This window comes from Schistocerca piceifrons, unplaced genomic scaffold, assembly GCF_021461385.2.
Source record: "Schistocerca piceifrons isolate TAMUIC-IGC-003096 unplaced genomic scaffold, iqSchPice1.1 HiC_scaffold_2295, whole genome shotgun sequence".
Classification (NCBI taxonomy): domain Eukaryota; kingdom Metazoa; phylum Arthropoda; class Insecta; order Orthoptera; family Acrididae; genus Schistocerca; species Schistocerca piceifrons.
This window is the reverse complement of record NW_025728223.1, coordinates 2,817,600-2,841,833: the sequence shown is the minus strand read 5'-3', so window position 1 is coordinate 2,841,833 and position 24,234 is coordinate 2,817,600.

The following is a 24,234-nucleotide window of genomic DNA, read 5'->3' as shown; positions in this document are numbered from 1 at the left end:
TTTCTACAATGGGTGGGAGCGAGGGATGCAGTAAAGAACTAATAGTGCATCGGAAAGGAGATACTCGTATCGCAAAAGAAAATCCTGTCGTTTCCATAGAAACGTTACCCGATTTAGAAGGAGAAGTCATGGAACCCATAGTATTTCATAGCGACGCAATTTCTGTGTTATTTCGTCAATGTGAGGGAGCGAGGGATGCAGTAAAGACAAAATAGTGCATCAGAAAGGAGATACTCGTATCCCGAAAGAAAATCCTGTCGTTTCAATAGAAACGTTACTCGATTTAGAAGTCATAGAACTCATAGCATTTCATAGCGACGCAATTTCTATGTTTATTCGCCAATGTGAGGGAGCGAGGGATGCAGTAAAGACGGAATAGTGCATCGGAAAGGAGATACTCGTATCCCAAAAGAAAATCCTGTCGTTTCAATAGAATCGTTACTCGATTTAGAAGGAGAAGTCATAGAACCCACAGTATTTCATAGCGACGCAATCTCTGTGTTAATTCGTCAATGTGAGGGAGCGAGGGATGCAGTATAGAAGGAATAGTGCATCGGAAAGGAGATGGTCGCATCCCAAAAGAAAATCCTGTCGTTTCCATTGAAACGTTACTCGATTTAGAAGGAGAAGCCATAGAACCCATAGAATTTCATAGCGACGCAATTTCTATGTTAATTCGTCAATGTGAGGGAGCGAGGGATGCAGTAAAGAAGGAGTAGGGCATCGGAAAGGAGATACTCGTATCCCAAAAGAAATACCTGTCGTTTGAATAGAATCGTTACTCGATTTAGAAGGAGAAGTCATAGAACCCACAGTATTTCATAGCGACGCAATCTCTGTGTTAATTCGTCAATGTGAGGGAGCGAGGGATGCAGTATAGACGGAATAGTGCATCGGAAAGGAGATGGTCGTATCCCAAAAGAAAATCCTGTCGTTTCCATTGAAACGTTACTCGATTTAGAAGGAGAAGCCATAGAACCCATAGAATTTCATAGCGACGCAATTTCTATGTTAATTCGTCAATGTGAGGGAGCGAGGGATGCAGTAAAGAAGGAATAGTGCAGCGGTAAGGAGATACTCGTATCCCAAAAGGAAATCCTGACGTTTCCATAGAAACGTTTCTCGATTTAGAAGGAGAACTCATAGAATCTATAGTATCTCATAGCGACGCAATTTCTGTTTTAATTCGTCAGTGTGAGGGAGCAAGGTATTCAGTAAAAATGGATTAGTGCATCGGAAATGAATTACTCGTATCCCAAAAGAAAATCCTGTCCTTTCCATAGAAATGTTACTCGATTTAGAAGGAGAAGTTAAAGAACCCATAGATTTTCATAGCGACGCAATTTCTGTGCTTATTCGTCAATGTGAGGGAGCGAGTGATGTAGTGGAGAACTAATAGTGCATCGGAAAGGAGATACTCGTTTCCCAAAATATAATCCTGTCGTTTCCATAGAAATGTTACTCGATTTAGAAGGAGAAGTCATGGAACACATAATATTTCATAGCGACGCAATGTCTGTGTTAATTCGTCAATGTGAGGGAGCGAGGTATGCAGCAAAGAGGGAATAGTGCATCGGAAAGGAGATAGCTGTATCCCAAAAGGAAATCCCGTCGTTTCCATAGAAACGTAACTCGATTTACAAGGAGAAGTCATAGAACCGAAACTATATCATAGCCACGCAATTTCTGAGTTCATTCGTCAATGTGAGGGAGCGAGGGAAGCAGTAAAGAAGGAATAGTGCTTCGGAAAGGAGATACTCGTATCCCGAAAGAAAATCCTGTCGTTTCCATGGAAACGTTTCTCGATTTGAAAGGAGAAGTTAAAGAACCCATAGTATTTCACAGCGACGAGATTTCTGTGCTTATTCTACAATGGGTGGGAGCGAGGGATGCAGTAAAGTACTAATAATGCATCGGAAAGGAGATACTCGTATCGCAAAAGAAAATCCTTTCGTATCCATAGAAACGTTACCCGATTTAGATGGAGAAGTCATGGAACCCTTAGTATTTCATAGCGACGCAATTTCTGTGTTATTTCGTCAATGTGAGGGAGCGAGGGATGCAGTAAAGACGGAATAGTGCATCAGAAAGGAGATACTCGTATCCTGAAAGAAAATCCTGTCGTTTCAACAGAAACGTTACTCGATTTAGAAGTCATAGAACCCATAGCATTTCATAGCGACGCAATTTCTGAGTTAATTCGTCAATGTGAGGGAGCGAGAGATGCAGTAAAGTGGGAATAGAGCATCGGAATGGAGATACTCGTATCCCAAAAGAATATCCTGTCGTCTCCAAAGAAACGTTACTCGATTTAGAAGGAGAATTCATAGAACACATAGTATTTCATAGCGACGCAGTTTCAGTGTTAATTCGTCAATATGAGGGAGCGAGGGATGCAGTAAAGAAGGAATAGTGCTTTGGAGAGGAGATACCCGTATCCCAATAGAAAATCCTGTCGTTTCAATAGAAACGTTACTCGATTTTGGAGAAGTTATAGAACCCATAGTAATGCATAGCGACGCAATTTCTGTGTTAATTCGTCAATGTGAGGGTGCGAGGAATGCAGAAAAGAATGTATTGTGCATCGGAAAGGTGATACTCGGATCCCAAAACAAAATCCTGTCGTTTCCATAGAAACGTTACTTTATTTAGAAGGAGAAGTTATAGAACCCATAGTATTTCATAGGGACGCCATTTCTGCGTTAATTCGTCAAAGTGAGTGAGCGAGGGATGCAGTAAATAAGGAAAAGTGCATCGGAATGGAGATACTCGTATCCCAAAAGCAAATCCTGTCGTTTCCATAGAAACGTTACTCGAATTAGAGGGAGAAGTTATTTAACCCACAGACTTTCATAGCGACGCAATTTCTGTGTTAATTCGTCAATGTGAGGGAGCGAGGTATGCAGCAAAGAGGGAATAGTGCATCGGAAAGGAGATAGCTGTATTCCAAAGGGAAATCCCGTCGTTTCCATAGAAACGTAACTCGATTTAGAAGGAGAAGTCATAGAACCCACACTATATCATAGCCACGCAATTTCTGAGTTCATTCGTCAATGTGAGGGAGCGAGGGATACAGTAAAGAAGGAATAGTGCTTCGGAAAGGAGATACTCGTATCCCAAAAGAAAATCCTGTCGTTTCCATAGAAACAATTCTCGATTAGAAAGGAGAAGTTAAAGAACCCATAGTATTTCACAGCGACGCGATTTCTGTGCTTATTCTACAATGGGTGGGAGCGAGGGATGCAGTAAAGAACTAATAGTGCATCGGAAAGGAGATACTCGTATCGCAAAAGAAAGTCCTGTCGTTTCCATAGAAACGTTACCCGATTTAGAAGGAGAAGTCATGGAACCCATAGTATTTCATAGCGACGCAATTTCTGTGTTATTTCGTCAATCTGAGGGAGCGAGGGATGCAGTAAAGACGGAATAGTGCATCAGAAAGGAGATACTCGTATCCCGAAAGAAAATCCTGTCGTTTCAATAGAAACGTTACTCGATTTAGAAGTCATAGAACCCATAGCATTTCATAGCGACGCAATTTCTATGTTAATTCGCCAATGTGAGGAAGCGAGGGATGCAGTAAAGACGGAATAGTGCATCGGAAAGGAGATACTCGTATCCCAAAAGAAAATCCTGTCGTTTCAATAGAATCGTTACTCGATTTAGAAGGAGAAGTCATAGAACCCACAGTATTTCATAGCGACGCAAACTCTGTGTTAATTTGTCAATGTGAGGGAGCGAGGGATGCAGTATAGAAGGAATCGTGCATCGGAAAGGAGATGGTCGTATCCCAAAAGAAAATCCTGTCGTTTCCATTGAAACGTTACTCGATTTAGATGGAGAAGCCATAGAACCAATAGAATTTCATAGCGACGCAATTTCTATGTTAATTCGTCAATGTGAGGGAGCGAGGGATGCAGTAAAGAAGGAGTAGGGCATCGGAAAGGAGATACTCGTATCCCAAAAGATAATCCTGTTGTTTCCGTAGAAACGTTACTCGATTTAGAAAGAGAAGTCATAGAAACCATAGTATTTCATAGCCACGCAATTTCTTTGTTAATTCGTGAATGTGAGGGAGCGAGGGATGCAGTAAAGAAGGAATAGTGCAGCGGTAAGGAGATACTCGTATCCCAAAAGGAAATCCTGTCGTTTCCATAGAAACGTTTCTCGATTTAGAAGGAGAAGTCACAGAATCTATAGTATTTCATAGCGACGCTATTTCTGTTTTAATTCGTCAATGTGAGGGAGCAAGGGATTCAGTAAAAATGGAATAGTACATCGGAAATGAAATACTCATAACCCAAAAGAAAATCCTGTCCTTTCCATAGAAATGTTACTCGATTTAGAAGGAGAAGTTAAAGAACCCATAGAATTTCATAGCGACGCAATTTCTGTGCTTATTCGTCAATGTGAGGGAGCGAGTGATGTAGTGGAGAACTAATAGTGCATCGGAAAGGTGATACTCGTACCACAAAAGATAATCCTGTCGTTTCCATAGAAATGTTACTCGATTTAGAAGGAGAAGTCATGGAACACATAATATTTCATAGCGACGCAATTTCTGTGTTAATACGTCAATGTGATGGAGCGAGGTATGCAGCAAAAAGGGAATAGTGCATCGGAAAGGAGATAGCTGTATCCCAAAAGGAAGTCCCGTCGTTTCCATAGAAACGTAACTCGATTTAGAAGGAGAAGTCATAGAACCCATACCATATCATAGCCACGCAATTTCTGAGTTCATTCGTCAATGTGAGGGAGCGAGGGATGCAATAAAGGAGGAATAGTGCTTCGGAAAGGAGATACTCGTATCCCAACAGAAAATCCTGTCGTTTCCATAGAAACGTTTCTCGATTTGAAAGGAGAAGTTAAAGAACCCATAGTATTACACAGCGACGCGATTTCTGTGCTTATTCTACAATGGGTGGGAGCGAGGGATGCAGTAAAGAACTAATAGTGCATCGGAGAGGAGATACTCGTATCGCAAAAGAAAATCCTGTCGTTTCCATAGAAACGTTACCCGATTTAGAAGGAGAAGTCATGGAAGCCTTAGTATTTCATAGCGACGCAATTTCTGTGTTATTTCGTCAATGTGAGGGAGCGAGGGATGCAGTATAGACGGAATAGTGCATCAGAAAGGAGATACTCGTATCCCGAAAGAAAATCCTGTCGTTTCAATAGAAACGTTACTCGATTTAGAAGTCATAGAACCCATAGCATTTCATAGCGACGCAATTTCTATGTTAATTCGCGAATGTGAGGGAGCGAGGGATGCAGTGAAGACGGAATAGTGCATCGGAAAGGAGATACTCGTATCCCAAAAGAAAATCCTGTCGTTTCAATAGAATCGTTACTCGATTTTGAAGGAGAAGTCATAGAACCCACAGTATTTCATAGCGACGCAATCTCTGTGTTAATTCGTCAATGTGATGGAGCGAGGGATGCAGTAAAGAAGGAATAGTGCATCGGAAAGGAGATGGTCGTATCCCAAAAGAAAATCCTGTCGTTTGCATAGAAACGTGTCTCGATTTAGAAGGAGAAGTCATAGAATCTATAGTCTTTCATAGCGACGCAATTTCTGCTTTAATTCGTCAATGTGAGGGAGCAAGGGATTCAGTAAAAATGGAATAGTGCATCAGACATGAAATACTCTTATCCCAAAAGAAAATCCTGTCCTTTCCATAGAAATGTTACTCGATTTAGAAGGAGAAGTCATGGAACACATAATATTTCATAGCGACGCAATTTCTGTGTTAATTCGTCAATGTGAGGGAGCGAGGTATGCAGCAAAGAGGAAATAGTGCATCGGAAAGGAGATAGCTGTATCCCAAAAGGAAATCCCGTCGTTTCCATAGAAACGTAACTCGATTTAGAAGGAGAAGTCATAGAACCCATACTATATCATAGCCACGCAATTTCTGAGTTCATTCGTCAATGTGAGGGAGCGGGGGAGGCAGTAAAGACGGAATAGTGCTTCGGAAAGGAGATACTCGTATCCCAAAAGAAAATCCTGTCGTTTCCATAGAAACGTTTCTCGATTTGAAAGGAGAAGTTAAAGAACCCATAGTATTTCACAGCGACGCGAATTCTGTGCTTATTCCACGATGGGTGGGAGCGAGGGATGCAGTAAAGAACTAATAGCGCATCGGAAAGGAGATACTCGTATCGCAAAAGAAAATCCTGTCGTTTCCATAGAAACGTTACCCGATTTAGAAGGAGTAGTCATGGAACCCTTAGTATTTCATAGCGAGGCAATTTCTGTGTTATTTCGTCAATGTGAGGGAGCGAGGGATGCAGTAAAGACGGAATAGTGCATCAGAAAGGAGATACTCGTATCCCGAAAGAAAATCCTGTCGTTTCAATAGAAACGTTACTCGATTTAGAAGTCATAGAACCCATAGCATTTCATAGCGACGCAATTTCTATGTTAATTCGCCAATGTGAGGGAGCGAGGGATGCAGTAAAGACGGAACAGTGCATCGGAAAAGAGATACTCGTATCCCAAAAGAAAATCCTGTCGTTTCAATAGAATCGTTACTCGATTTAGAAGGAGAAGTCATAGAACCCACAGTATTTCATAGCGACGCAATCTCTGTGTTAATTTGTCAATGTGAGGGAGCGAGGAATGCAGTATAAAAGGAATAGTGCATCGGAAAGGAGATGGTCGTATCCCAAAAGAGAATCCTGTCCTTTCCATTGAAACGTTACTCGATTTAGATGGAGAAGCCATAGAACCCATAGAATTTCATAGCGACGCAATTTCTATGTTAATTCGTCAATGTGAGGGAGCGAGGGATGCAGTAAAGAAGGAGTAGGGCATCGGAAAGGAGATACTCGTATCCCAAAAAATAATCCTGTTGTTTCCGTAGAAACGTTACTCGATTTAGAAAGAGAAGTCATAGAAACCATAGTATTTCATAGCCACGCAATTTCTTTGTTAATTCGTGAATGTGAGGGAGCGAGGGATGCAGTACAGAAGGAATAGTGCAGCGGTAAGGAGATACTCGTATCCCAAAAGGAAATCCTGTCGTTTCCATAGAAACGTTTCTCGATTTAGAAGGAGAAGTCACAGAATCTATAGTTTTTCATAGCGACGCTATTTCTGTTTTAATTCGTCAATGTGAGGGAGCAAGGGATTCAGTAAAAATGGAATAGTGCATCGGAAATGAAATACTCATAACCCAAAAGAAAATCCTGTCCTTTCCATAGAAATGTTACTCGATTTAGAAGGAGAAGTTAAAGAACCCATAGAATTTCATAGCGACGCAATTTCTGTGCTTATTCGTCAATGTGAGGGAGCGAGTGATGTAGTGGAGAACTAATAGTGCATCGGAAAGGTGATACTCGTACCACAAAAGATAATCCTGTCGTTTCCATATAAATGTTACTCGATTTAGGAGGAGAAGTCATGGAACACATAATATTTCATAGCGACGCAATTTCTGTGTTAATTCGTCAATGTGAGGGAGCGAGGTATGCAGCAAAGAGGGAATAGTGCATCGGAAAGGAGATAGCTGTATCCCAAAAGGAAGTCCCGTCGTTTCCATAGAAACGTAACTCGATTTAGAAGGAGAAGTCATAGAACCCATACCATATCATAGCCACGCAATTTCTGAGTTCATTCGTCAATGTGAGGGAGCGAGGGATGCAGTAAAGGAGGAATAGTGCTTCGGAAAGGAGATACTCGTATCCCAACAGAAAATCCTGTCGTTTCCATAGAAACGTTTCTCGATTTGAAAGGAGAAGTTAAAGAACCCATAGTATTACACAGCGACGCGATTTCTGTGCTTATTCTACAATGGGAGGGAGAGAGGGATGCAGTAAAGAACTAATAGTGTATCGGAAAGGAGATACTCGTATCGCAAAAGAAAATCCTGTCGTTTCCATAGAAACGTTACCCGATTTAGAAGGAGAAGTCATGGAAGCCTTAGTATTTCATAGCGACGCAATTTCTGTGTTATTTCGTCAATGTGAGGGAGCGAGGAATGCAGTATAGACGGAATAGTGCATCAGAAAGGAGGTACTCGTATCCCGAAAGAAAATCCTGTCGTTTCAATAGAAACGTTACTCGATTTAGAAGTCATAGAACCCATAGCATTTCATAGCGACGCAATTTCTATGTTAATTCGCGATTGTGAGGGAGCGAGGGATGCAGTGAAGACGGAATAGTGCATCGGAAAGGAGATACTCGTATCCCAAAAGAAAATCCTGTCGTTTCAATAGAATCGTTACTCGATTTAGAAGGAGAAGTCATTGAACCCACAGTATTTCATAGCGACGCAATCTCTGTGTTAATTCGTCAATGTAATGGAGCGAGGGATGCAGTAAAGAAGGAATAGTGCATCGGAAAGGAGGTGGTCGTATCCCAAAAGAAAATCCTGTCGTTTGCATAGAAACGTGTCTCGATTTAGAAGGAGAAGTCATAGAATCTATAGTATATCGTAGCGACGCAATTTCTGTTTTAATTCGTCAATGTGAGGGAGCAAGTGATTCAGTAAAAATGGAATAGTGCATCAGAAATGAAATACTCTTATCCCAAAAGAAAATCCTGTCCTTTCCATAGAAATGTTACTAGATTTAGAAGGAGAAGTTAAAGAACCCATAGAATTTCATAGCGACGCAATTTCTGTGCTTATTCGTCAATGTGAGGGAGCGAGTGATGTAGTGGAGAACTAATAGTGCATCGGAAAGGAGATACTCGTATCCCAAAAGATAATCCTGTCGTTTCCATAGAAATGTTACTCGATTTAGAAGGAGAAGTCATGGAACACATAATATTTCATAGCGACGCAATTTCTGTGTTAATTCGTCAATGTGAGGGAGCGAGGTATGCAGCAAAGAGGAAATAGTGCATCGGAAAGGAGATAGCTGTATCCCAAAAGGAAATCCCGTCGTTTCCATAGAAACGTAACTCGATTTAGAAGGAGAAGTCATAGAACCCATACTATATCATAGCAACGCAATTTCTGAGTTCATTCGTCAATGTGAGGGAGCGGGGGAGGCAGTAAAGACGGAATAGTGCTTCGGAAAGGAGATACTCGTATCCCAAAAGAAAATCCTGTCGTTTCCATAGAAACGTTTCTCGATTTGAAAGGAGAAGTTAAAGAACCCATAGTATTTCACAGCGACGCGATTTCTGTGCTTATTCCACGATGGGTGGGAGCGAGGGATGCAGTAAAGAACTAATAGCGCATCGGAAAGGAGATACTCGTATCGCAAAAGAAAATCCTGTCGTTTCCATAGAAACGTTACCCGATTTAGAAGGAGTAGTCATGGAACCCTTAGTATTTCATAGCGACGCAATTTCTGTGTTATTTCGTCAATGTGAGGGAGCGAGGGATGCAGTAAAGACGGAATAGTGCATCAGAAAGGAGATACTCGTATCCCGAAAGAAAATCCTGTCGTTTCAATAGAAACGTTACTCGATTTAGAAGTCATAGAACCCATAGCATTTCATAGCGACGCAATTTCTATGTTAATTCGCCAATGTGAGGGAGCGAGGGATGCAGTAAAGACGGAATAGTGCATCGGAAAAGAGATACTCGTATCCCAAAAGAAAATCCTGTCGTTTCAATAGAATCGTTACTCGATTTAGAAGAAGTCATAGAACCCACAGTATTTCATAGCGACGCAATCTCTGTGTTAATTTGTCAATGTGAGGGAGCGAGGAATGCAGTATAAAAGGAATAGTGCATCGGAAAGGAGATGGTCGTATCCCAAAAGAAAATCCTGTCGTTTCCATTGAAACGTTACTCGATTTAGATGGAGAAGCCATAGAACCCATAGAAATTCATAGCGACGCAATTTCTATGTTAATTCGTCAATGTGAGGGAGCGACGGATGCAGTAAAGAAGGAGTAGGGCATCGGAAAGGAGAAACTCGTATCCCAAAAGATAATCCTGTTGTTTCTGTAGAAACGTTACTCGATTTAGAAAGAGAAGTCATATAAACCATAGTATTTCATAGCCACGCAATTTCTTTGTTAATTCGTCAATGTGAAGGAGCGAGGGATGCAGTAAAGAAGGAATAGTGCAGCGGTAAGGAGATACTCGTTTCCCAAAAGGAAATCCTGTCGTTTCCATAGAAACGTTTCTCGATTTAGAAGGAGAAGTCACAGAATCTATAGTGTTTCATAGCGACGCTATTTCTGTTCTAATTCGTCAATGTGAGGGAGCAAGGGATTCAGTAAAAATGGAGTAGTGCATCGGAAATGAAATACTCGTAACCCAAAAGAAAATCCTGTCCTTTCCATAGAAATGTTACTCGATTTAGAAGGAGAAGTTAAAGAACCCATAGAATTTCATAGCGACTCAATTTCTGTGCTTATTCGTCAATGTGAGGGAGCGAGTGATGTAGTGGAGAACTAATAGTGCATCGGATAGGAGATACTCGTACCACAAAAGATAATCCTGTCGTTTCCATAGAAATGTTACTCGATTTAGAAGGAGAAGTCATGGAACACATAATATTTCATAGCGACGCAATTTCTGTGTTAATTCGTCAATGTGAGGGAGCGAGGTATGCAGCAAAGAGGGAATAGTGCATCGGAAAGGAGATACTCGTATCCCAAAAGAATATCCTGTCGTCTCCAAAGAAACGTTACCCGATTTAGAAGGAGAATTCATAGAACCCATAGTATTTCATAGCGACGCAATTTCAGTGTTAATTGGTCAATATGAGGGAGCGAGGTATGCAGTAAAGAAGGAATAGTGCTTTGGAAGGAGGATACCCGTATCCCAATAGAAAATCCTGTCGTTTCAGTAGAAACATTACTCGATTTTGGAGGAGAAGTTATAGAACCCATAGTAATGCATAGCGCCGCAATTTCTGTGTTAATTCGTCAATGTGAGGGAGCGAGGGATGCAGTAAAGACGGAATAGTGCATCGGAAATTAGAAACTCGTACCCCAAAAGAAAATTCTGTCGTTTCAGTGGAAACGTTACTTGGTTTGGAAAAAGAAGTCATAGAACCCATAGTATTTCATAGCCACGCAATTTCTGTGTTAACTCTTGAATGTGAGGGAGCGAGGGATGCATTAAAGAAGGAAAAGTCCATCGGAAAGGAGATACTCGTATCCCAAAAGAAAATCACGTCGTCTCCATAGAAACGTTACTCGATATAGAGGTAGAAGTCTTAGAATCCATAGTATTTCATAGCGACGCAATTTCTGTGTTAATTCGTTAGTGTGATTGAGCGAGGGATGCAGTAAAGAAGGGATTGTGCAACGGAAAGGAGATACTCGTATACCAAAAGAAAATCCTGTCTTTTCCATTGAAACGTTACTCGATTTAGAGGGATAAGTCATAGGGCCCACAGTATATCATAGAGACGCAATCTCTGTGTTAATTCGTTAGTGTGAGAGAGCGAGGGTTGCAGTAAAGGATGAATAGTGCATCGTAAAGGAGATACTGGTATCACAAAAGAAAATCTTGTCGTTTCCATTGAAACGTTACTCGAGTTTGAAGGAGGTGTCTTAGAACCAATAGTATAGCATAGCTTCGCAATTTGTGTGTTAATTCGTCAATGTAAAGGAGCGAGGGATGCAGTAGAGAAGGAATAGTGCATCAGAAAGGAGATACTCGAATCCCTAAAGAAAATCCTATCGTTTCCATAGAAACGTTACTCGATTTAGAAGGAGAAGTCATAGAACCCATAGTATTTCATAGGGACGCAATTTCTGGGTGAATTTATCAATGTGAGGGAGTGAGGGATGCAGTAAAGAAGGAATAGTGCATCGGAAATGAGATACTCGTATCCCAAAAGAAAATCCTGTCTTTTTCATAGAAATGTAACTCGATTTAAGAGGAGAAGTTATAGAACCCATTGTATTTTATAGCGACGCAATTTCTGTGTCAATTCGTCAATGTGAGGGAGCGAGGGATGCAGTAAGGAACTAATAGTGCATCGGAAAGGAGATACTCGTATCCCAAAAGAAAATTCTGTCGTTTCCATAGAAACTTACTCGATTTAGAAGGAGATGTCATGGAACCCATAGTATTTCATAGCGACGCAATTTCTGTGTTAATTCGTCAATGTGAGGGAGCGAGGGATGCAGTAAAGACGGAATAGTGCATCGGAAAGGAGATACTCGTATCCCAATTGAATATCCTGTCGTTTCAATAGAAACGTTACTCCATTTGGAAGGAGAAGTCATAGCACACATAGAATTTCACAGCGACGCAATTTCTATGTTAATTCGCCAATGTGATGGAGCGAGGGATGCAGTACAGAGGGAATAGTGCATCGGAAAGGAGATACTCGTATCCCAAAAGAAAATCCCGTCGTCTCCATAGAAACGTTATTTGATTTAGAAGGAGAAGTTATAGAAACCATAGTATCTCACAGCGACGCAATTTCTGTGCTTATTCGTCAATGTGAGGGAGCGAGATACGCAGTACGGAAGGAATGGTGCATCGGTAAGGAGATACTCGTATCCCAAAAGATAATCCTGTCGTTTCAATAGAAACGTTACTCGATTTAGAAGTAGAAGTCATAGATACCATAGTACTTCATAGCGAGGCGATTTTTGTGTTAATTCGTCAATGTGAGGGAGCGAGAGATGCAGTAAAGAAGAAATAGTGCATTGGAAAGGAGATACTCGCATCCCAAGAAAAATCCTGTCGTTTCCTTAGAAACGTTACTCGATTTAGAAGGAGAAGTCATAGAACCCATAGTATTTCATAGCGACGAAATTTCTGCGATAATTCGACAATGTGTGGGAGCGAGGTATGCAGTAAAGAGGGAATAGTGCATCGAAAAGGAGATAGCTGTATCCTAAAAGAATATCCCGTCGTTTCCATAGAAACGTTACTCGATTTAGAAGGAGAAGTAATAGAACCTATACAATATCATAGCCACGCAATGTCAGAGTTCATTCGTCAATGTGAGGGAGCGAGGGATGTAGTAAAGAAGGAATAGTGCAGTGGAAAGGAGATACCCGTATCCCAATAGAAAATCCTGTCGTTTCAATAGAAACGTTACTCGATTTTGGAGGAGAAGTTATAGATTCCATAGTAATGCATAGCGACGCAATTTCTGTGTTAATTCGTCAATGTGAGGGTGCGAGGAATTCAGAAAAGAATGAATGGTGCATCGGAAAGGTGATACTCGGATCCCAAAAGAAAATCCTGTCGTTTCCATAGAAACGTTACTTTATTTAGAAGGAGAAGTTATAGAACACATAGAATTTCATAGGGACGCCATTTCTGCGTTAATTCGTCAAAGTGAGTGAGCGAGTGATGCGAGAGATGCAGTAAATAAGGAATAGTGCATCGGAATGGAGATACTCGTATCCCAAAAGCAAATTCTGTCGTTTCCATAGAAACGTTACTCGAATTAGAAGGAGAAGTTATTTAACCCATAGAATTTCATAGCGACACAATTTCTGTGTTAATTCGTCAATGTGAGGCAGCGAGGTATGGAGTAAAGAGGGAATAGTGCATCGCAAAAGAGATAGCTGTATCCCAAAAGAAAATCCCGTCGTTTCCATAGAAACGTAACTCGATTTAGAAGGAGAAAACATAGAACCCATAAAATATCATAGCCACGCAATATCTGAGTTCATTCGTCAATGTGAGGGAGCGAGGGATGCTGTAAAGAAGGAATAGTGCTTCGGAAAGGAGATACTCGAACCCCTAAAGAAAATCTTGTCGTTTCCATAGAAAAGTTACTCGATTTGAAGGAGAGGTCATAGAACCCATAGTAGTTCATAGCGACGCAATTTCTGTGCTTATTCCTCAATGTGAAGGACCGAGGGATTTAGTAAAGAACTAATAGTGCATCGGAAAGGAGATACTCGTATCCCATAAGAATATCCTGTCGTCTCCAAAGAAACGTTACTCGATTTAGAAGGAGAAGCCATAGAACACATAGTATTTCATAGCGACGCAATTTCTGCGTTAATTCGTCAATGAGAGGGAGCAAGGGATGCAGTATAGAAGGAATAGTGCATCGGAAAGGAGATACTCGTATACCAAATGAAAATCCTCTCGTTTCCATAGAAACGTTAGTGGATTAAGAAGGAGAAGTCATAGAACACATAGTATTCCATAGCGTCGCAATTTCTGTGTTAATTCGGCAATGAGATGGGGCCAGGGATGCAGTAAAGAGGGAATAGTGCATCGGAAAGGAGAAATTCGTATCCCAAAAGAAAATCCTGTCGTTTCCATAGAAACGTTACTTGATTTAGAAAGAGAAGTCGTAGAACCCATAGCTTTTTACAGCGACGCAATATCTGTGTTAATTCGTCAATGTGAGTTAGCGAGGAATGCATTAAAGAAGAAATAATGCATCGGAAAGGAGATACTCCTATACCAAAAGAAAATCCTCTCGTTTCCATAGAAACGTTACTCGATTTAGAAGGAGAAAACATTGAACACATAGTATTCCATAGCGACGCAATTTCTGTGATAATTCGTCAATGTGAGGGAGCCAGGGATGCAGAAAAAAAGGAATAATGCATCGGAAAGGAGATATTCGTATCCGAAAAGAAAATCCTGACGTATCCACAGAAACGTTAATCGATTTAGAAGGAGAAGTCATAGATCACATAGTACTTCATAGCGACGCCATATCTGTGTTAATTCGTCAATGTCAGGGATCGAGGGATGCAGAAAGAAAGAATAGTGCATCTGAAAGGAGATACTCGTATCCCAAAAGAAAATCCCGTTTTTTCCATAGTAACGTTACTCGATTTAGAAGGAGAAGTAATAGAACCCATAGTATTTAATGGCGACGCAATTTCTGAGTTAATTCGTCATTGTGAGGGAGCGAGCGATGCAGTAAAGAAGGAATAGTGCATAGGAAAGGAGATACTCGTATCCCAAAAGAAAATCCTTTCGTTTCCGTAGAAAAGTTACTGGATTTAGAGAGAGAAACCATTGAACCCATCGTATCCCATAGCGACGCAATTTCTGAGTTAATTCGTCATTGTGAGAGGACGAGGGATGCAGTAAAGAAGGATTTGTGCAGCGGAAAGGAGATACTCGTATCCCAAAAAAAATCCTTTCGTTTCCGTAGAAATGTTACTCGATTTAGAGAGAGAAATCATTGAACCCATAGTATTCCATAGCGACGCAATTTCTGTGCTTATTCGTCAATGTGAGGGATCGAGGGATGCAGTAAAGAACTAATAGTGCATCGGAAAGGAGATACCCGTATACCAAAAGAAAATCCTGTCGTTTCCATAGAAATGTTATTTGATTTAGAAGGAGAAGTCATAGAACCCATGGTATTACATAGCGACGCCATTTCTGTGTTAATTCTCCAATGTAAGGGAACAAGGGATGCAGTAAAGAAGGACTAGTGCATCAAGAAGGAGATACTCGTGTCCCAAAAGAAACTCCTGTCGTTTCCATAGAAACGTTACTTGATTTAGAAGGAGAAGTCATAGAACACATAGTATTCGATAGCGACGCAATTTCTGTGTTAATTCGTCAATGTGAGAGAGCGAGAGATGCAGTAAAGGAGGAATAGTGCATCGGAAAGGAGATACTCGTATCCCAAAAGAAAATCCTGTCGTTTCAATGGAAACATTACTCGATTTAGAAGGAGAAGTCATAGAACCCACAGTATTTCATAGCGACGCAATCTCTGTGTTAATTCGTCAATGTGAGGGAGCGAGGGATGCAGTATAGAAGGAATAGTGCATCGGAAAGGAGATGGTCGTATCCCAAAAGAAAATCCTGTCGTTTCCATTGAAACGTTACTCGATTTAGAAGGAGAAGCCATAGAACCCATAGAATTTCATAGCGACGCAATTTCTATGTTAATTCGTCAATGTGAGGGAGCGAGGGATGCAGTAAAGAAGGAGTAGGGCATCGGAAAGGAGATACTCGTATCCCAAAAGGAAATCCTGTCGTTTCAATAGAATCGTTACTCGATTTAGAAGGAGAAGTCATAGAACCCACAGTATTTCATAGCGACGCAATCTCTGTGTTAATGCTTCAATGTGAGGGAGCGAGGGATGCAGTATAGACGGAATAGTGCATCGGAAAGGAGATGGTCGTATCCCAAAAGAAAATCCTGTCGTTTCCATTGAAACGTTACTCGATTTAGAAAGAGAAGCCATAGAACCCATAGAATTTCATAGCGACGCAATTTCTATGTTAATTCGTCAATGTGAGGGAGCGAGGGATGCAGTAAAGAAGGAGTAGGGCATCGGAAAGGAGATACTCGTATCCCAAAAGAAAATCCTGTCGTTTCCGTAGAAACGTTACTCGATTTAGAAGGAGAAGTCATAGAAACCATAGTATTTCATAGCCACGCAATTTTTTTGTTAATTCGTGAATGTGAGGGAGCGAGGGATGCAGTAAAGAAGGAATAGTGCAGCGGTAAGGAGATACTCGTATCCCAAAAGGAAATCCTGTCGCTTCCATAGAAACGTTTCTCGATTTAGAAGGAGAAGTCACAGAATCTATAGTATTTCATAGCGACGCTATTTCTGTATTAATTCGTCAATGTGAGGGAGCAAGGGATTCAGTAAAAATGGAATAGTGCATCGGAAATGAAATACTCATAACCCAAAAGAAAATCCTGTCCTTTCCATAGAAATGTTACTCGATTTAGAAGGAGAAGTTAAAGAACCCATAGAATTTCATAGCGACGCAATTTCTGTGCTTATTCGTCAATGTGAGGGAGCGAGTGATGTAGTGGAGAACTAATAGTGCATCGGAAAGGTGATACTCGTACCACAAAAGATAATCCTGTCGTTTCCATAGAAATGTTACTCGATTTAGAAGGAGAAGTCATGGAACACATAATATTTCATAGCGACGCAATTTCTGTGTTAATTCGTCAATGTGATGGAGCGAGGTATGCAGCAAAGAGGGAATAGTGCATCGGAAAGGAGATAGCTGTATCCCAAAAGGAAGTCCCGTCGTTTCCATAGAAACGTAACTCGATTTAGAAGGAGAAGTCATAGAACCCACACCATATCATAGCCACGCAATTTCTGAGTTCATTCGTCAATGTGAGGGAGCGAGGGATGCAGTAAAGGAGGAATAGTGCTTCGGAAAGGAGATACTCGTATCCCAACAGAAAATCCTGTCGTTTCCATAGAAACGATTCTCGATTTGAAAGGAGAAGTTAAAGAACCCATAGTATTACACGGCGACGCGATTTCTGTGCTTATTCTACAATGGGTGGGAGCGAGGGATGCAGTAAAGAACTAATAGTGCATCGGAAAGGAGATACTCGTATCGCAAAAGAAAATCCTGTCGTTTCCATAGAAACGTTACCCGATTTAGAAGGAGAAGTCATGGAAGCCTTAGTATTTCATAGCGACGCAATTTCTGTGTTATTTCGTCAATGTGAGGGAGCGAGGGATGCAGTATAGACGGAATAGTGCATCAGAAAGGAGATACTCGTATCCCGAAAGAAAATCCTGTCGTTTCAATAGAAACGTTACTCGATTTAGAAGTCATAGAACCCATAGCATTTCATAGCGACGCAATTTCTATGTTAATTCGCGAATGTGAGGGAGCGAGGGATGCAGTGAAGACGGAATAGTGCATCGGAAAGGAGATACTCGTATCCCAAAAGAAAATCCTGTCGTTTCAATAGAATCGTTACTCGATTTAGAAGGAGAAGCCATAGAACCCACAGTATTTCATAGCGACGCAATCTTTGTGTTAATTCGTCAATGTGATGGAGCGAGGGATGCAGTAAAGAAGGAATAGTGCATCGGAAAGGAGATGGTCGTATCCCAAAAGAAAATCCTGTCGTTTGCATAGAAACGTGTCTCGATTTAGAAGGAGAAGTCATAGAATTTATAGTATTTCATAGCGACGCAATTTCTGTTTTAATTCGTCAATGTGAGGGAGCAAGGGATTCAGTAAAAATGGAATAGTGCATCAGAAATGAAATACTCTTATCCCAAAAGAAAATCCTGTCCTTTCCATAGAAATGTTACTAGATTTAGAAGGAGAAGTTAAAGAACCCATAGAATTTCATAGCGACGCAATTTCTGTGCTTATTCGTCAATGTGAGGTAGCGAGTGATGTAGTGGAGAACTAATAGTGCATCGGAAAGGAGATACTCGTATCCCAAAAGATAATCCTGTCGTTTCCATAGAAATGTTACTCGATTTAGAAGGAGAAGTCATGGAACACATAATATTTCATAGCGACGCAATTTCTGTGTTAATTCGTCAATGTGAGGGAGCGAGGTATGCAGCAAAGAGGAAATAGTGCATCGGAAAGGAGATAGCTGTATCCCAAAAGGAAATCCCGTCGTTTCCATAGAAACGTAACTCGATTTAGAAGGAGAAGTCATAGAACCCATACTATATCATAGCCACGCAATTTCTGAGTTCATTCGTCAATGTGAGGGAGCGGTGGAGGCAGTAAAGACGGAATAGTGCTTCGGAAAGGAGATACTCGTATCCCAAAAGAAAATCCTGTCGTTTCCATAGAAACGTTTCTCGATTTGAAAGGAGAAGTTAAAGAACCCATAGTATTTCACATCGACGCGATTTCTGTGCTTATTCCACGATGGGTGGGAGCGAGGGATGCAGTAAAGAACTAATAGCGCATCGGAAAGGAGATACTCGTATCGCAAAAGAAAATCCTGTCGTTTCCATAGAAACGTTACCCGATTTAGAAGGAGTAGTCATGGAACCCTTAGTATTTCATAGCGAGGCAATTTCTGTGTTATTTCGTCAATGTGAGGGAGCGAGGGATGCAGTAAAGACGGAATAGTGCATCAGAAAGGAGATACTCGTATCCCGAAAGAAAATCCTGTCGTTTCAATAGAAACGTTACTCGATTTAGAAGTCATAGAACCCATAGCATTTCATAGCGACGCAATTTCTATGTTAATTCGCCAATGTGAGGGAGCGAGGGATGCAGTAAAGACGGAATAGTGCATCGGAAAAGAGATACTCGTATCCCAAAAGAAAATCCTGTCGTTTCAATAGAATCGTTACTCGATTTAGAAGGAGAAGTCATAGAACCCACAGTATTTCATAGCGACGCAATCTCTGTGTTAATTTGTCAATGTGAGGGAGCGAGGAATGCAGTATAAAAGGAATAGTGCATCGGAAAGGAGATGGTCGTATCCCAAAAGAAAATCCTGTCGTTTCCATTGAAACGTTACTCGATTTAGATGGAGAAGCCATAGAACTCATAGAATTTCATAGCGACGCAATTTGTATGTTAATTCGTCAATGTGAGGGAGCGAGGGATGCAGTAAAGAAGGAGTAGGGCATCGGAAAGGAGATACTCGTATCCCAAAAGATAATCCTGTTGTTTCCGTAGAAACGTTACTCGATTTAGAAAGAGAAGTCATAGAAACCATAGTATTTCATAGCCACGCAATTTCTTTGTTAATTCGTGAATGTGAGGGAGCGAGGGATGCAGTAAAGAAGGAATAGTGCAGCGGTAAGGAGATACTCGTATCCCAAAAGGAAATCCTGTCGTTTCCATAGAAACGTTTCTCGATTTAGAAGGAGAAGTCACAGAATCTATAGTATTTCATAGCGACGCTATTTCTGTTTTAATTCGTCAATGTGAGGGAGCAAGGGATTCAGTAAAAATGGAATAGTGCATCGGAAATGAAATACTCATAACCCAAAAGAAAATCCTGTCCTTTCCATAGAAATGTTACTCGATTTAGAAGGTGAAGATAAGAACCCATAGAATTTCATAGCGACGCAATTTCTGTGCTTATTCGTCAATGTGAGGGAGCGAGTGATGTAGTGGAGAACTAATAGTGCATCGGAAAGGTGATACTCGTACGACAAAAGATAATCCTGTCGTTTCCATAGAAATGTTACTCGATTTAGAAGGAGAAGTCATGGAACACATATTATTTCATAGCGACGCAATTTCTGTGTTAATTCGTCAATGTGAGGGAGCGAGGTATGCAGCAAAGAGGGAATAGTGCATCGGAAAGGAGATAGCTGTATCCCAAAAGGAAGTCCCGTCGTTTCTATAGAAACGTAACTCGAGTTAGAAGGAGAAGTCATAGAACCCATACCATATCATAGCCACGCAATTTCTGAGTTCATTCGTCAATGTGAGGGAGCGAGGGATGCAGTAAAGGAGGAATAGTGCTTCGGAAAGGAGATACTCGTATCCCAACAGAAAATCCTGTCGTTTCCATAGAAACGTTTCTCGATTTGAAAGGAGAAGTTAAAGAACCCATAGTATTACACAGCGACGCGATTTCTGTGCTTATTCTACAATGGGTGGGAGCGAGGGATGCAGTAAAGAACTAATAGTGCATCGGAAAGGAGATACTCGTATCGCAAAAGAAAATCCTGTCGTTTCCATAGAAACGTTACCCGATTTAGAAGGAGAAGTCATGGAAGCCTTAGTATTTCATAGCGACGCAATTTCTGTGTTATTTCGTCAATGTGAGGGAGCGAGGGATGCAGTATAGACGGAATAGTGCATCAGAAAGGAGATACTCGTATCCCGAAAGAAAATCCTGTCGTTTCAATAGAAACGTTACTCGATTTAGAAGTCATAGAACCCATAGCATTTCATAGCGACGCAATTTCTATGTTAATTCGCGAATGTGAGGGAGCGAGGGATGCAGTGAAGACGGAATAGTGCATCGGAAAGGAGATACTCGTATCCCAAAAGAAAATCCTGTCGTTTCAATAGAATCGTTACTCGATTTAGAAGGAGAAGTCATGGAACACATAATATTTCATAGCGACGCAATTTCTGTGTTAATTCGTCAATGTGAGGGAGCGAGGGATGCAGTAAAGAAGGAATAGTGCATCGGAAAGGAGATGGTCGTATCCCAAAAGAAAATCCTGTCGTTTGCATAGAAACGTGTCTCGATTTAGAAGGAGAAGTCATAGAATCTATAGTATTTCGTAGCGACGCAATTTCTGTTTTAATTCGTCAATGTGAGGGAGCAAGTGATTCAGTAAAAATGGAATAGTGCATCAGAAATGAAATACTCTTATCCCAAAAGAAAATCCTGTCCTTTCCATAGAAATGTTACTAGATTTAGAAGGAGAAGTTAAAGAACCCATAGAATTTCATAGCGACGCAATTTCTGTGCTTATTCGTCAATGTGAGGGAGCGAGTGATGTAGTGGAGAACTAATAGTGCATCGGAAAGGAGATACTCGTATCCCAAAAGATAATCCTGTCGTTTCCATAGAAATGTTACTCGATTTAGAAGGAGAAGTCATGGAACACATAATATTTCATAGCGACGCAATTTCTGTGTTAATTCGTCAATGTGAGGGAGCAAGGGATTCAGTAAAAATGGAGTAGTGCATCGGAAATGAAATACTCGTAACCCAAAAGAAAATCCTGTCCTTTCCATAGAAATGTTACTCGATTTAGAAGGAGAAGTGAAAGAACCCATAGAATTTCATAGCGACGCAATTTCTGTGCTTATTCGTCAATGTGAGGGAGCGAGTGATGTAGTGGAGAACTAATAGTGCATCGGAAAGGAGATACTCGTACCACAAAAGATAATCCTGTCGTTTCCATAGAAATGTTACTCGATTTAGAAGGAGAAGTCATGGAACACATAATATTTCATAGCGACGCAATTTCTGTGTTAATTCGTCAATGTGAGGGAGCGAGGTATGCAGCAAAGAGGGAATAGTGCATCGGAAAGGAGATAGCTGTATCCCAAAAGGAAATCCCGTCGTTTCCATAGAAACGTAACTCGATTTAGAAGGAGAAGTCATAGAACCCATACTATATCATAGCCACGCAATTTCTGAGTTCATTCGTCAATGTGAGGGAGCGAGGGATGCAGTAAAGGAGGAATAGTGCTTCGGAAAGGAGATACTCGTATCCCAAAAGAAAATCCTGTCGTTTCCATAGAAACGTATCTCGATTTGAAAGGAGAAGATAAAGAACCCATAGTATTTCACAGCGACGCGATTTCTGTGCTTATTCTACAATGGGTGGGAGCGAGGGATGCAGTAAAGAACTAATAGTGCATCGGAAATTAGAAACTCGTATCCCAAAAGAAAATTCTGTCGTTTCAGTAGAAACGTTACTAGGTTTGGAACTAGAAGTCATAGAACCCATAGTATTTCATCGCGACGAAATTTCAGTGTTAATTGGTCAATATGAGGGAGCGAGGTATGCAGTAAAGAAGGAATAGTGCTTTGGAAAGAGGATACCCGTATCCCAATAGAAAATCCTGTCGTTTCAGTAGAAACATTACTCGATTTTGGAGGAGAAGTTATAGAACCCATAGTAATGCATAGCGCCGCAATTTCTGTGTTAATTCGTCAATGTGAGGGAGCGAGGGATGCAGTAAAGACGGAATAGTGCATCGGAAATTAGAAACTCGCATCCCAACAGAAAATTCTGTCGTTTCAGTAGAAACGTTACTCGGTTTGGAAAGAGAAGTCATAGAACCCGTAGTATTTCATAGCCACGCAATTTCTGTGTTAACTCTTGAATGTGAGGGAGCGAGGGATGCATTAAAGAAGGGAAAGTCCATCGGAAAGGAGATACTCGTATCCCAAAAGAAAATCACGTCGTCTCCATAGAAACGTTACTCGATATAGAGGTAGAAGTCTTAGAACCCATAGTATTTCATCGCGACGAAATTTCTGTGTTAATTCGTCAATGTGAGGGAGCGAGAGAGACAGCAAAGACGGAATAGTGCTTCTGAAAGGAGATACTCGTATCCCAAAAGAAAATCCTGTCGTTTCCATAGAAACGTTACTCGATGTAGTAGGTGAAGTCATGGAACCCGTAGTATTTCATAGCGACGCAATTTCTGTGTTAATTCGTTAATGTGATTGAGCGAGGGATGCAGTAAAGAAGGGATTGTGAAACGGAAAGGAGATACTCGTATACCAAAAGAAAATCCTGTCTTTTCCATTGAAACGTTACTCGATTTAGAGGGATAAGTCATAGGGCCCACAGTATATCATAGAGACGCAATCTCTGTGTTAATTCGTCAGTGTGAGAGAGCGAGGGTTGCAGTAAAGGATGAATAGTGCATCGTAAAGGAGATACTGGTATCACAAAAGAAAATCTTGTCGTTTCCATTGAAACGTTACTCGATTTTGAAGGAGGTGTCTTAGAACCAATAGTATAGCATAGCTTCGCAATTTGTGTGTTAATTCGTCAATGTAAAGGAGCGAGGGATGCAGTAGAGAAGGAATAGTGCATCAGAAAGGAGATACTCGAATCCCTAAAGAAAATCCTATCGTTTCCATAGAAACGTTACTCGATTTAGAAGGAGAAGTCATAGAACCCATAGTATTTCATAGGGACGCAATTTCTGGGTGAATTTATCAATGTGAGGGAGTGAGGGATGCAGTAAAGAAGGAATAGTGCATCGGAAATGAGATACTCGTATCCCAAAAGAAAATCCTGTCTTTTTCATAGAAATGTAACTCGATTTAAGAGGAGAAGTTATAGAACCCATTGTATTTCATAGCGACGCAATTTCTGTGTCAATTCGTCAATGTGAGGGAGCGAGGGATGCAGTAAGGAACTAATAGTGCATCGGAAAGGAGATACTCGTATCCCAAAAGAAAATTCTGTCGTTTCCATAGAAACTTACTCGATTTAGAAGGAGATGTCATGGAACCCATAGCATTTCATAGCGACGCAATTTCTGTGTTAATTCGTCAATGTGAGGGAGCGAGGGATGCAGTAAAGACGGAATAGTGCATCGGAAAGGAGATACTCGTATCCCAATTGAATATCCTGTCGTTTCAATAGAAACGTTACTCCATTTGGAAGGAGAAGTCATAGAACACATAGAATTTCACAGCGACGCAATTTCTGTGTTAATTCGCCAATGTGATGGAGCGAGGGATGCAGTACAGAGGGAATAGTGCATCGGAAAGGAGATACTCGTATCCCAAAAGAAAATCCCGTCGTCTCCATAGAAACGTTATTTGATTTAGAAGGAGAAGTTATAGAAACCATAGTATCTCACAGCGACGCAATTTCTGTGCTTATTCGTCAATGTGAGGGAGCGAGATACGCAGTACGGAAGGAATGGTGCATCGGTAAGGAGATACTCGTATCCCAAAAGATAATCCTGTCGTTTCAATAGAAACGTTACTCGATTTAGAAGTAGAAGTCATAGATACCATAGTACTTCATAGCGAGGCGATTTCTGTGTTAATTCGTCAATGTGAGGGAGCGAGAGATGCAGTAAAGAAGAAATAGTGCATTGGAAAGGAGATACTCGTAACCCAAGAAAAATCCTGTCGTTTCCTTAGAAACGTTACTCGATTTAGAAGGAGAAGTCATAGAACCCATAGTATTTCATAGCGACGAAA